This window comes from Osmerus eperlanus, chromosome 8 (genome assembly GCF_963692335.1).
Source record: "Osmerus eperlanus chromosome 8, fOsmEpe2.1, whole genome shotgun sequence".
NCBI lineage: Eukaryota > Metazoa > Chordata > Actinopteri > Osmeriformes > Osmeridae > Osmerus > Osmerus eperlanus.
Window position 1 is genome coordinate 10,965,855 of NC_085025.1, and position 11,904 is coordinate 10,977,758.

Below are 11,904 nucleotides of genomic sequence, written 5' to 3' on the forward strand. Positions count from 1 at the left end.
ATCTGGTCAGGGGCTAGATCAGGAGGACATGCCAAGGTTTCCCATAATGCAACACAGGCCTCTCAGCACCCAAGACCTGCAGGGAGGAGGTCGACCTTTGACCCCCAGCTACTTACTGTACCACTCATCTTCTCATCTCTGTCTCTCTTTCTTTCTCTCTCTCTCGCTCTCTCTCTGTTTCTCTCTCTCTCTCGCCCTCTGCTTTATATTGCTGGTGGTAAGGTTTTGTTATTGTCTCTGACGGTTTGACTTTCCTCCACAAAGTGCAGGAGGACTCCTATAGCCCGGGGTGAGACACACACACACACACACACACACAGCTGAAGTGGAGTGCTTCAGTCGAAACCTCAGGCATCGTCTCCAGCTTCTGTCACAGCCATGATGTCATAATGAAGAGACACAAAGGCTCTTTACAACCACCGACAACACACACACACACACCAAGCCCGTGGGCTGCGTGGTCAGAGGATCAGTAGGAGGGAGGGTGGAGCTCTGTGGAGGCAGGTTGGGTGAGGTGAAGGTGAGATGGTTCAGCTGCCAGAGCAGGTGTTCCTTTTCAGGGTTCTATTCTGTTGGGTGAAACGGCAACTCCCGTCTTCATCTCCTGCTCTACCTCCAAGACTCACAGTCACGTAGCGGCCATGGGCGTCACTCACCTGCCGACAGACGAAGAACCAACCTCCCATCAGCTCCTGACAGTAGGAGGAAGGAAGCCAGCTGTGTGAGTCACATGACTGAGCCTCGGACAGAGGAGACTCCCCTGACAGTTGACGTCTCCTGCTCTTCTCTTTTCTCCAGATATTTTTGGGGGCTTTATTTTCGTCGTGCCAGTTGGAGAGAGAGAGACAGGAAACCAGGGAGAGAAAAGAGGGTAAGACACGCAGGGAAACGACCCAGGCCGGAATCGAACCCAAGCTCCTGTGTTAAGGCCCTGTGCCATGCATGAATACAAACACTGTATACGTTCGTTCTTTTACCCTTTCTTCATTTATTTCTATCCTGTCATGTACTACCGTTCTTTCATTGAATAAAACGACTCATGGACTGCTTAGTTCAGTAGTATGGTGCCGTTTGAACTCATCAAGATGGGACTGGGGGGTTGTGACTGACGATTGTCGCTTCAGATCACAGACTTACTGTAGGATGTCATAACAATGACCCCAGTCCTAACCGCAAACGCTACTTTGGGGCCACCGTCTTACCGAAGGGGTCAGGGGTCAGGGACCCGTGGCACACCGTGACCCCGATGGCTTACTCATTATCCTCGCAGCCTGTGAGCACGGTGCATCTGTCGGCCCTGAGGACGAGGTCTAAAGGTCAACAGGAGATCACTGTAAACATTAAAGGTCATTGAGGAAATCCTGGGCAGAATCAAACAATGTTGGGTTAAACAATGGGAGAGACAGACGGACAGGCGGATGTCTCCAATTGGCTGACTTGCTGTAAAAATTGAAGGCACAATGTTGAATTCCTGATTATAGAATAATGGATATTTCATTCCCATTGCAATTAAAGCATATTTTATTCGTTATTTCAGAAAACAAACGTCCATAACATCATTTTACCTACAGTCGTGGCCATAAGTTTTGGCAATGACAAATGTTGTGTTTTGCAAACTTTGCTGGTTCAGTATTTGAATAAAATGGATTCACATGTTTCACATGTTTCTATAGAATACAATGAGGCACATTTCATGTTTTTTAAAGCTTTTTTGGGGCAAAATTCTTCAATATATGCACATAGTCCCCTCTTTTACAGCAGTCAATCTGCTCTTAAAATCCAATCAGAATGATAGAGTGATTTCACCTGGCTAGATCTAGTACACACTTTCCCCTGTGCTGATGATATGACTTACTGAAATGATGTTAGCAGTCATTTTATGCCAAGGCCCAGCAAGCTTTGCAAACACAAAATGTATGTCGCTCCCAATACTTTTGGCCACGGCTGTACATAGGATTCTTCCAGCAACCAAAAGGGGTATTTCAGAGCGTCCTTCCACAGGGGGAAACCAAGCAACCTTTTAGAACCTTCCAGCACAACATTAAACTGAGGGATTGGGGGGGGGGGTGAAACGTCCTCCAAATACCTCAGGTAGACACCGCTGTTATTTTTCCGTCTCCGGCGATAATTTACCTCACCTTCGACGCCACATTCGATGTATGTGACTCGGTGTAACAGGATCTCCAGTGGTGAGTCACACGGCGGGCCCTCCACTGTTAAAGAAGTCTCAACTGACACCCAAAAGACGTGTCACAAGTAATCTCAGGCCTGTGGAGCCGGCCTGTCTCCTGTGGTTGGGTGTGGGCTGCTGTGATGAGTGTGGACGCTGGGCACTGGGCCCAGGCATGCCGTTAGCATCTCAGTAACATAGCATTAGCTTCCCAGTCATCTCCATGGGCCTGCGCTGTCCCAACCTCTTCCTCACGCTCCGGTACACACACCTTCTGTGGCTCCGCTCGTTAGCCAGCCCCCTCCTCCTCTCCTTTATCCCTTCTCTCCTCTCTTCCCCCCCCCCCTCCTCTCTCTCTCTCTCTCTCTCTCTCTCTCTCTCTCTCTCTCTCCCTCTCCCTCTCTCTCCTTCTCTCTCCCCCCCTCTCTCTCTCCCCCCCCCCCTCTCTCTCTCTCTTTCTCTCTCTCTCCCCCTCTCTCTCTCTTCTTCGTCTGCTCTTGCTCCAGGCCAAGGCTGTGGAGGCCGCAGCAGGGGCCCGTGTTAGTGTGCCCTCCCCCCTCTCCTGTCACTGTCACTGGGCAAGGCTCGGAGGCACGGACCCTTGACTTCCTGAGAGGAAAAGGAGGGAGGGCCAAATAGAGAAATGGAAGGAAAGAGAGAGGTGAGAAAAGGCGAGGGGGAGGGAGGTAAAGAGAAAGATGGACTTTCCGAGATAGAGCCAGAGATCAAGAGAGAGAGAAAGCGCGACAGAGGGAGAGGGGTGGACGGAGGGGAGGGGGAGGGAGGGCACAGATCAGATCACTTTCCCTCTCTCCTTGTCTTGAGCTGTGGCGGGTATAGCTGGGGGCGACCTGGAGGGGAATGTGACGCCTGTTAAGGAGGCCGTCGCTGGAGCGCGGCATGCTGGGAGCGCGGCATGCTGGGAGCGGCCCCAGACGCTAATCAGCCATCCTCGGAAGGGGAATTCTTCCTGGCGAGGACATGCATTCTGTCACCACTCCGCCAGCACCGCCGCCACCGCCAGACGCCATCGCACACGTCCTGAGGGGAGGGATGAGGGAGGGGAAAGGGAGGAGGGAAAGGAGGAGGGGAGGAAAGAGGCAGGGAGGGAAAAGGAGGGAGGGAGAGGAGGCAGGAGGTAATTGAGGAGGAAGGGAAAGAAGGAGGGAAAGAGGCAGGTGGCAAGGTGGAAGGGGAGGAAAGAGAGATGGGGTCTGGAGGAGAAGCGCTGAGGGTGTAAAGTAGGGGACAGAAGAGGGCTAAGAAGGAGGAAGCAGACAGTGATCGATGGTCCGAGTTCTTCCAGACAACATCTCTTACATGCAGCACAGGACACAACGGATTGACAGAGGGCAGGAGGGAGGAAAGAACTTTCCACGTGGAAAGGAGGGGAGAGAGAGAGGGAGGGAGGTGAAGTGAGAGGAGAGGGAGGGAGGGAGGTGAAGTGAGAGGAGAGGGAGGGAGGGAGGTGAAGGTGAGAGGAGAGGGAGGGAGGGAGGTGAAGGTGAGAGGAGAGGGAAGGAGGGAGGTGAGGGGTGAGGCAGAGAGGGCCCCGCCGTCGTGAGGGTGATGGACTGGATGAGAGAAGGCATCTTGAGGGAGCCAGGGGTGGGTGTGGTGGGGGGGGTGAGGGGGGTGTCAGGTATGTCTGAGGGTGAGTGGTGGGGGTCAGCATGGGTCGTGGGGGGGGTTCTTGGGGGAACTCCCAGGCTCCTCTGAGCCCTGGCACCTTATGGCATGGCCTGGAGACAAACAGATGCTGCCAGCCTTGAGCAGGGCACAGATGAGACTGTTTGGAAGTGAGGACGTGCCTGGTCTTACTGCAGAGAGTGTGTGTGTGTGTGTGTGTGTGTGCGCGTGGGCGGTTGCCAGTGCATATGTGCCCTTCAAAGGAGAGCCTGCCAATCGTGGTGAGAAGACCCCCTTACCTCGATCGGAGACGCCCTCTGAGCTCCAACAGCAGAGAGATGGGGGGTTCATGTTAATGTTCCTTCTCGTTCAGGTGTACTGTAATAGCCTCTATTATGTAGATAGGGACTCAGGGTCAAAAAAGGTCATTGAATGTATATGCACCGTAGACATATATTAATGTCAGTGAATGATTCTAGACTTGTGGAAGAGTAACAGATACAGAACCCTTACCCACTAAGCAGCACTCTCACCCACACTGAGCCACTGAAACCACACTTACAGGGTTTTTTAGGAGTAAGTGATAATATCCTCCTTCAGTTATCTCCCTCTCTGCAGCTTGAGTGAGCTGCTAAGGTGGTGTGTGGACCTGTGTGTGTGTGTTTGTGTGTGTGTGTGTGCGTGTGTGTGAGTGAGTGTCTACACTGTGTCTCACATTAGCCTTTTTCCATTAAAGCAATTTTGTCTCCCATTGTATTCCTGAAGAGGACCTGGAAAGTCACTAATGGTGCCTTACACGCACACACACGTAGACACACACACACGCGCGCAGGCACACACACACGTGTGTGCACGCACAGGCACACACCTCTCAGTGTTTGCTATCATCACCTGTCGCCTGATTGCTGTAAAACACACACATTAGCATAGAATGAGACACATTATCACTCCTGATTATGGAACGCTAAGAGGTTTCACACAAAAAAGACCCCACACACCTTTCCTCTGCAACGCCTCCTGCTACAAAGATAAATGTCTGTTCCAGAATGTTCCTCCCACTGCTGAACAGCCGGAAGACTGTGTTGATGCATTAAATGGGTTTCTGGGATTCACATTCATCGGAGATAATTTTGTTATTTCAATATAAGGCATGATGTAACTGTACAATGTTGACGGGTTTTCATTGTGTTCTTTGTTATTCCTCTGTGCAACCGATGATGTGAATAGCTCTAATAGAAAAACTAATGGAAATGGAAAGAAAATTGTTATTTACACAATTAGTATTTATTGCTTAGTTTTGAAGCATTAGTATAATGCTAAAGTGTGTGCATGCACACACACACACACACACACACACACACACACACACACACTCCCTCCCTCCCTCCCTCCCTCCCTCCCTCCCTCCCTCCCTCCCTCCCTCCCTCCCTCCCTCCCTCCCTCCCTCCCTCCCTCCCTCCCTCCCTCCCTCCCTCCCTCCCTCCCTCCCTCCCTCCCTCCCTCCGACCGACCGAGGTGACAGTGAGGAGATGGTGCAGGTGGTCTCCTCCTTCCTGTCTTGATGAGGACAGGAAGTGTAGGACGTGTTCACCGGATGTGCAGGACTCACACCAGGGTCAAAGGTCACGGCCCCCTCCTCTGCCCCCGTGTTTTCTTAAGTCCCGGGTCCCTAATGAGGCCCTGTCACGTCCGTCATCGCTCGCTCGTTCCAGGGAGGAGGAGGAGGAGGAGGAGGAGGAACAGGGGGAAGGAGAGAAGAGTCTGTCATTGCCTCGTTATTTTCTGTCTTTCCTCTTCTTCCTTATTTTCCAGACCTCGTGGCCTGGAGGAGGTGGAAACTACCAGGCCAGGAATGGTTACCCTTGTGGCCCAGGATGGGGCCTGGGCCGTGGGGTATGACAGGCTGGGGAGGTGAGGTCAGTCTGGATCATCGACAGACAAAGACAAGGAGCGGTCTTCTGTCATCACTGTCTCAGGACGCTGTGTAACAGTCACGCTAAGCAAATACCTTTTAAGGAGTGAGTTATTTTTCCAAAACGGAAGCTAGCTAGTTTTAGTTAGCTTCCGTTACCTAGCAACCTAGCATAATACTCGTAGCAATGCTACTACCTGCTAGTGTTACTTGTTAGCCTCCTAATTGTAAATTTTGAAGCCATACTATAGCATTTGTCATATAGTTTTTGTCTATCGGAAAATAGTCGGTTGGAATGTTCAGAATCACATATGTGTAACGCTACTCCTTAACGGGTTAAAATATATTTATGTCCCAGCTCAGATAGATGACTCAATTGAAAATAAGTATATGAAATATTTCTGCACAGTGGAAATAAATGAAAGGAATGAACAAACAGTCCATGAGATGGAAGCATGAGAGAAGAAAAGGAGAGAAAGAATGATGGCGTGTGGAAAAATAAGAGGACAGAGTTTGCATGGGGAGAGAGTTCTGGAAGTCTTTTAATTTATGGAGTCTTTGTCCCTTCTGTTAAACACAAACACACACATATACAAGCCATCACAACACCCACACACTCCAAAGACACTCACACAGCAGAGACACACACATCTAAACAGAGGTCTCAGATAATGACATAATCGTCCCCGAGCATAGAGCCATGCAAATAGAGATGATTTGTGTTCCGACTCGTAGGTCTCCCACATCTGTAACAATTACTGTAATATCCTGCTGCAGAGGATGACCTGCGCTCACTGTTCACAAACTACGGTCGAGCAAGATTCCTCCGCAAGCATTTATCTGCCCTCAAAAGGGGCTCTTCTCAATTCCCTCTCAGATATAATTCATGTCATGACATTATTGTGAGTCAGGTGGCTGAGCGGTTAGGGTATCGGGCTAGTAATCGGAAGGTTTCCGGTTTGATTCCTGGCCGTGAAAACTGACGTTGTGTGTGTGTGGTTTGTTTTCCAACTTTCTTTTTGCTGTCAATATCGGATTGATTGTCAACAGCCACAGACATTAGACATCCTTTTAAATCCGCTCAGTTAATCAAATCCCTCCTTCACGTTTTGGATGTCTGTTCTAGGTCTCTGCCATTCCTCTCTGCACCATCTCCTCTCTCCCTATCTACTGTCTCAGTGTGATCTTAGAAGAATAGATGGTTGGTTCGGCTCCGGGTCTTGGCTCCCGGTCTCCCGGTCTTTGGCCTGGTTCACGTCTCCCTCTGATTGGATCAGGGCTTTTGTGATTGCTGATGGAGCCCAGGTTCCAGCCAAGTGGCACACACTGACCACACTCAGCGGCGGGCAGATGGAGGCCGAGTGAAAGAGCTGTGATTTCTCATTGTGTCCCGGTGTCTTTGGGGGTGCCGCTCCAAACCCCAGAGCACATCCTCCGTCCAAAAAGCTCTTTTCACCAATCAGAGCCCCCTACGCTTCTCCCGGCCAAGGACACGCCTCTCCAAGATCTCGTCTCAGCCCCTGCCTCAGACCTGAGGCCCTTCTGAAGCCCCCCGGGCAGGAAACACAGGGCGAGACTGAGAAGGTTCATTTCATTTCTATTGCAACAATCGACATATCTTTTCTTTTTTTTCGACATAAAAGCGGAGTTTGTTTTCATGTTTAATACATTTGCTTCAAACAGAAATGACCCCAACTTATGTATTATAATATATGGTGGTTCGATGTCACCATATGGTTTATGTAAATGGGCACAGCTGTGTCCAGCTGTGAAGGATGACATCACAGGGATGGGTGAGATGGGCAGGGGATCTGTCGATCTGTTGTAAATGTCTATCTCTTTAAACATACCCAAACCAGATTAAGACCATTAAAGGGTTAGATGATGAAGGGCGTGAAAGTTTATCATAATGGTTAACCTTCTGTGTAACCTCTTGTCCACAGTCCTGAATCAGAGCAGGATTAGCCCCGTGGGTGTGTATTACTTATGGAGTGTGTACGCGGATGTGTGTTTTTGGTTGCCCATGACGATTAACTGCAGATTACTTACACCCATGTAAAAACAGGAATTAGTTCCTAATAAGAACTGCTTAAGGCCTAAACACGTCAACGATAATCATTAGGGCAAGGGGGGGGGGGGCATCTCCCTATGTCACGCAAACCCACTCTCGCACACATTTAAAACGAATAAATACCCGTACCCCTCCTTCCTCCCCCCTCTCCCAAAAAAAAGCCCAAACTGAGCCGTCCGTCGCGGTGCTTAACTGCTCCTCTGATCTGGACATTAGCGAAGGGGGCTTTGCAGTTTTATTTGGGGTGGTGGGGGGGGGGGGGGGGGGGTGGGTGGGTGGGCGAGAGAGAGAAAATGTGCGAAAGGGTTTCAGACCTCAAAAGCCTGGCATGTGTGAGTACTGTAAGGCTGGAGGTGATGGTGGTCCACCCGCCCCCCCCCCCCCCCCCCCCCCCCCCCATCTCCCTGCTCGTCCTCCTGCTCTGGACACCAAACGGCTCTTCCCAGTAGACCTACTTATTTTAGCAAGACCCCCCTTTTGTCTTCTCGCTTTGGAGTGAGGTTGCGCTAGCTCTGGTGTTAGCCTGGCTATCTGGCTACCTCCATGCCCTTCTGCAGTCTGCAGAGGCTCTGTGATCTACTTAGATGGGCCGTGTCAGACCCGGCCAGCAGAAGGCAGATAGATGCCTGAGCACACTGGCCCGCGACCAGACGCCCTGTTAAAGCTGTCGCTACAGCTAATCTCTAATCTGTAGATTTACTCTCTCTTTCCCTCTCTCTCCCTTCCTCTATGACCCTCTCTCTCTCTTTCTCTCCCCCTCTCTCTCTCCCTCCACCCCTCTCTCAATGCTATCTCTCTCGGTGTTTCTGTGTCTGCATATCTGTAAATGGAGCAATCTGTGAGTATTTCAAAAAGGGAATTTAGCCCAAAATATGTTATTAAGGAGTGTCACCTCATTTCCGCCATCCCCTCTTTCTACAATCCTTTCTCTTGCACCCCCACCACCCCGCACATTTTTTTTTTTTTTATACAGATGGCCACATAATGCACAATCAGCCAGACAAGACGGTTGATTTTGCAGCGTGGCGCTCCGGACTGGCCTCTTGGAGGGTATCCTTGGTGGAACTGCTAGCGTTAGCCATCAGCAACGAGCCAGCCTCAGCCACAGTCCGTTCGTGAATACTTCTTCTCCGGCCTGAGGCCTAGCCTGCCCAAGATGGGCGGTGGATGTTTCAAACCAGGCCCTGAAACCGAAAAAATGAAGGTGGTTGAGTTTAAAAACACCATTTGGCCTCTGGGTATTCCTTTATTTGGGTTCTGTACTTTGACTACTGTTGAGAACTTGAATTGACCCATTTAGCATTTTTATTTGTATTTTGGATGCATGTCTTAGAACTGCAAAAACAATAGAACTGCAATACAAAGGAGTTAGTCATAGCATCAACAAACTTCTCTCCACAGCTCCCAATGAGGCAACAGTGAATCTTATATGATGAAGACATGATGTGTCATAATAATTAGGAGGCAGACAAAGAAGCTGCTGTTTAGCATGCAAATTTATGTGGCCCCCCAGTCCCCCCCCCCCCCCTCTCTCTCTCTCTCTCTCTCTCTCTCTCTCTCTCTCTCTCTCTCTCTCTCTCTCTCTCTCTCTCTCTCTCTCTCTCTCTCTCTCTCTCTCTCTCTCTCTCTCTCTCTCTCTCTCTCTCTCACACACACACATATTCTCTCTCTTTTCACTTCTCTCTCTCCAAACTCGTTCCATTCTTCTTCATCATCCCACCGTCGAGTGCTGGCAAATGTTCACCGACACTAATGGAGCGCGGGTCAAGAGAGGAAGGACCTCACCTTACGACTGTCCCCTCCATCTCACGCTGCCCCCTCCTTCTGATTCTCCCGGAAAAACAATGCCCCCCGCCCCCCATCCCACACCCCATACTTTGGACCTTGCTGCAATTATGGCCAATCGCAAGCGCCTCAATAGGAAGCGAGCAGGGCTTGTTTGTGCCTCGGTGGTCATTAAGAGGGAGGCGAAGAAAGGAATTAATGACTTAATTGAGGAGGAGAAAAAGAGAGAGAAATCACACAGAGTCTGGGAGCTGGGACCGGCGTATGAATGGGGTGCCTGGAACGCTCCTGGAGCAAGGGATTGTGGGATTGGTGAAGTGTGTCAAGATTTTGGTCGTCCTCCAGAGCAGATGGCGGTTCGGCGAACGCATACCATCCATTCTCGTCTTTGTCAACCCAGAACGGCTCCTTTTGTTCCTCCCCATTGCTTTGATGCAAAAGTTCATAGAAGGATAGAGAAGAAAAAAAACATCAACACTGCTAAACAACAACTACAACTTTTGTTTACTATGGGCCAGGGAAACGGCTGCAACTGTTTCTTTTCCTCTCCCTCCTTCTCTCTCTTCCCCTTGGCCTCTTCCAACACGCTCCCCTCCCCTTCACCTCCTCCCCGTTTCCTATACGCTCTCTTTCATTCTCTCCATTCTGCTCGTTTTAGACGTTGAAGTCAGAAAGGATGCCGCTGTCTCTGGCGGGGGCTGTGCCGAAGCCAGGCTTGGCTCGTTCGTATTCATTCCCCCCGTAATGTGGCAGAGTCCTCCCACTGCCAACGCTTCCTCCCTCTCCCTCTGCTACTCCCTCTCTCCCTCTCTCCCTCTCTCCCTCTCCCACTCCCTCTTTCCCTTCTGCTTCTCCCTCTCCCTCTCCCACTCCCTCTTTCCCTTCTGCTTCTCCCTCTCTCCCTCTCTCTCCCCAGATCTTTCTCATAACTCTGGACAAGAATGCAGGATGAGATCCCTCTCAGTTCCCCAGGCAGCCGTAAGAGACTTGAGAGCCCGTCTAGCTCCACAACTTGGAATTTGTATGGTTCAGTCCGTCCAAGATTTCCGCTTGATCGAGTTGAATCCATATGAAAACCCACCCAACAGCTTGCAGTGGATTCGTTTGTTAGTTGTAACTCCTCGGTCCCAGACATTTGATTCCTCGCATAAAAGAGGAAAATATCAGAAGAGATGTTATTCTATTTTGCCCCCAGATCTGTGGAGTGATTTCAAGGCAGTGAAGTGTTCTTTTGAGCATCGGCTTTCCTTTTCAAATGGTCTTTTATGTGCAAAAATTCCTCTAAGGAAATACTCGAAGCAGTCACTTCATGTTTATGTAAAAAAAAAAAAACACACCATAAAACACACATAAACAGGAAGGCGGAGTTGTGCCTATCACCTTTGCGGGGCTGAATAATTAATGTATGCTAATGATAACAACGTATTAGTTATTCAAATGTGATCCTTTTAGACAACAGCAGTGTTTACCCCCTATTACTCTCTCTGATCGTCTACTCCAAAAGAGAGGGGAGCACATGAAAGAGGAGAAGGCGAGGGAAGAGAGGAAAGACGAGTATGTTTGACACCAACAGAGACCAGCCAGCACAACAAAGACACACAACGACATTAGCATGACAGAGAATGCCACAGCTTCACACATTAATACACAATATGAACCCCAACCATGGCCCTCAAGGGCCCCCGATTGCATCTCCTCTCCTCCCTCCCTCTCTTCGCCATTCTCTGTACTCTTCGCTTCTTTTCACTTTTCTCTCGCCCCGGCTCTTTTTCCCGTCTAGCTGCCCTGCTCGTCTTTGCCCTCTCCATCTTTTTTTCCCACCCCTCTGCTCTTTCTCAGTAGACGTCTGAAGGGCCCTCGAGAGCCGATGGGAGACGGGGACCGGCCGTACCCGGGGCAGGGGCCACCGTGGAGGGGCAGGAGGAGAGGCGAGGGCTCCCTGTCTGGAGGACGGAAAAAGGATGGATGGAACCCGTCTCGGTCTGAATGTGGGGGGTGGGAGTGAAGAGGAGGGCCCCCCATTGAGGAAGGAAGGGCCAGGCTGGCAGTGTGCTCGAGGGCTAGGCGTCCCTGGGTCCTCCTGGAGCAGCTTGACAGCCAGGTCATCCATTAGCATTCGTTTTGTTTTTGGGGAGTCCCGGAGTCCTGTTACTCAGTCATGTCATTGACAGGGTGTGGGGCTCTCTCTGGTCAAACTGAAATCTACTGAGTCTGTGCAACGTGAGAACCCAGTCTGTCACACAGTAGTCCGGTGTGTCAGTATATCGTTGCAGGATGCACATGGGTGAAGGTGAGCATTTTAAGGGACTGTAGGTTGGACGGTTTGGGCAGGTTGAA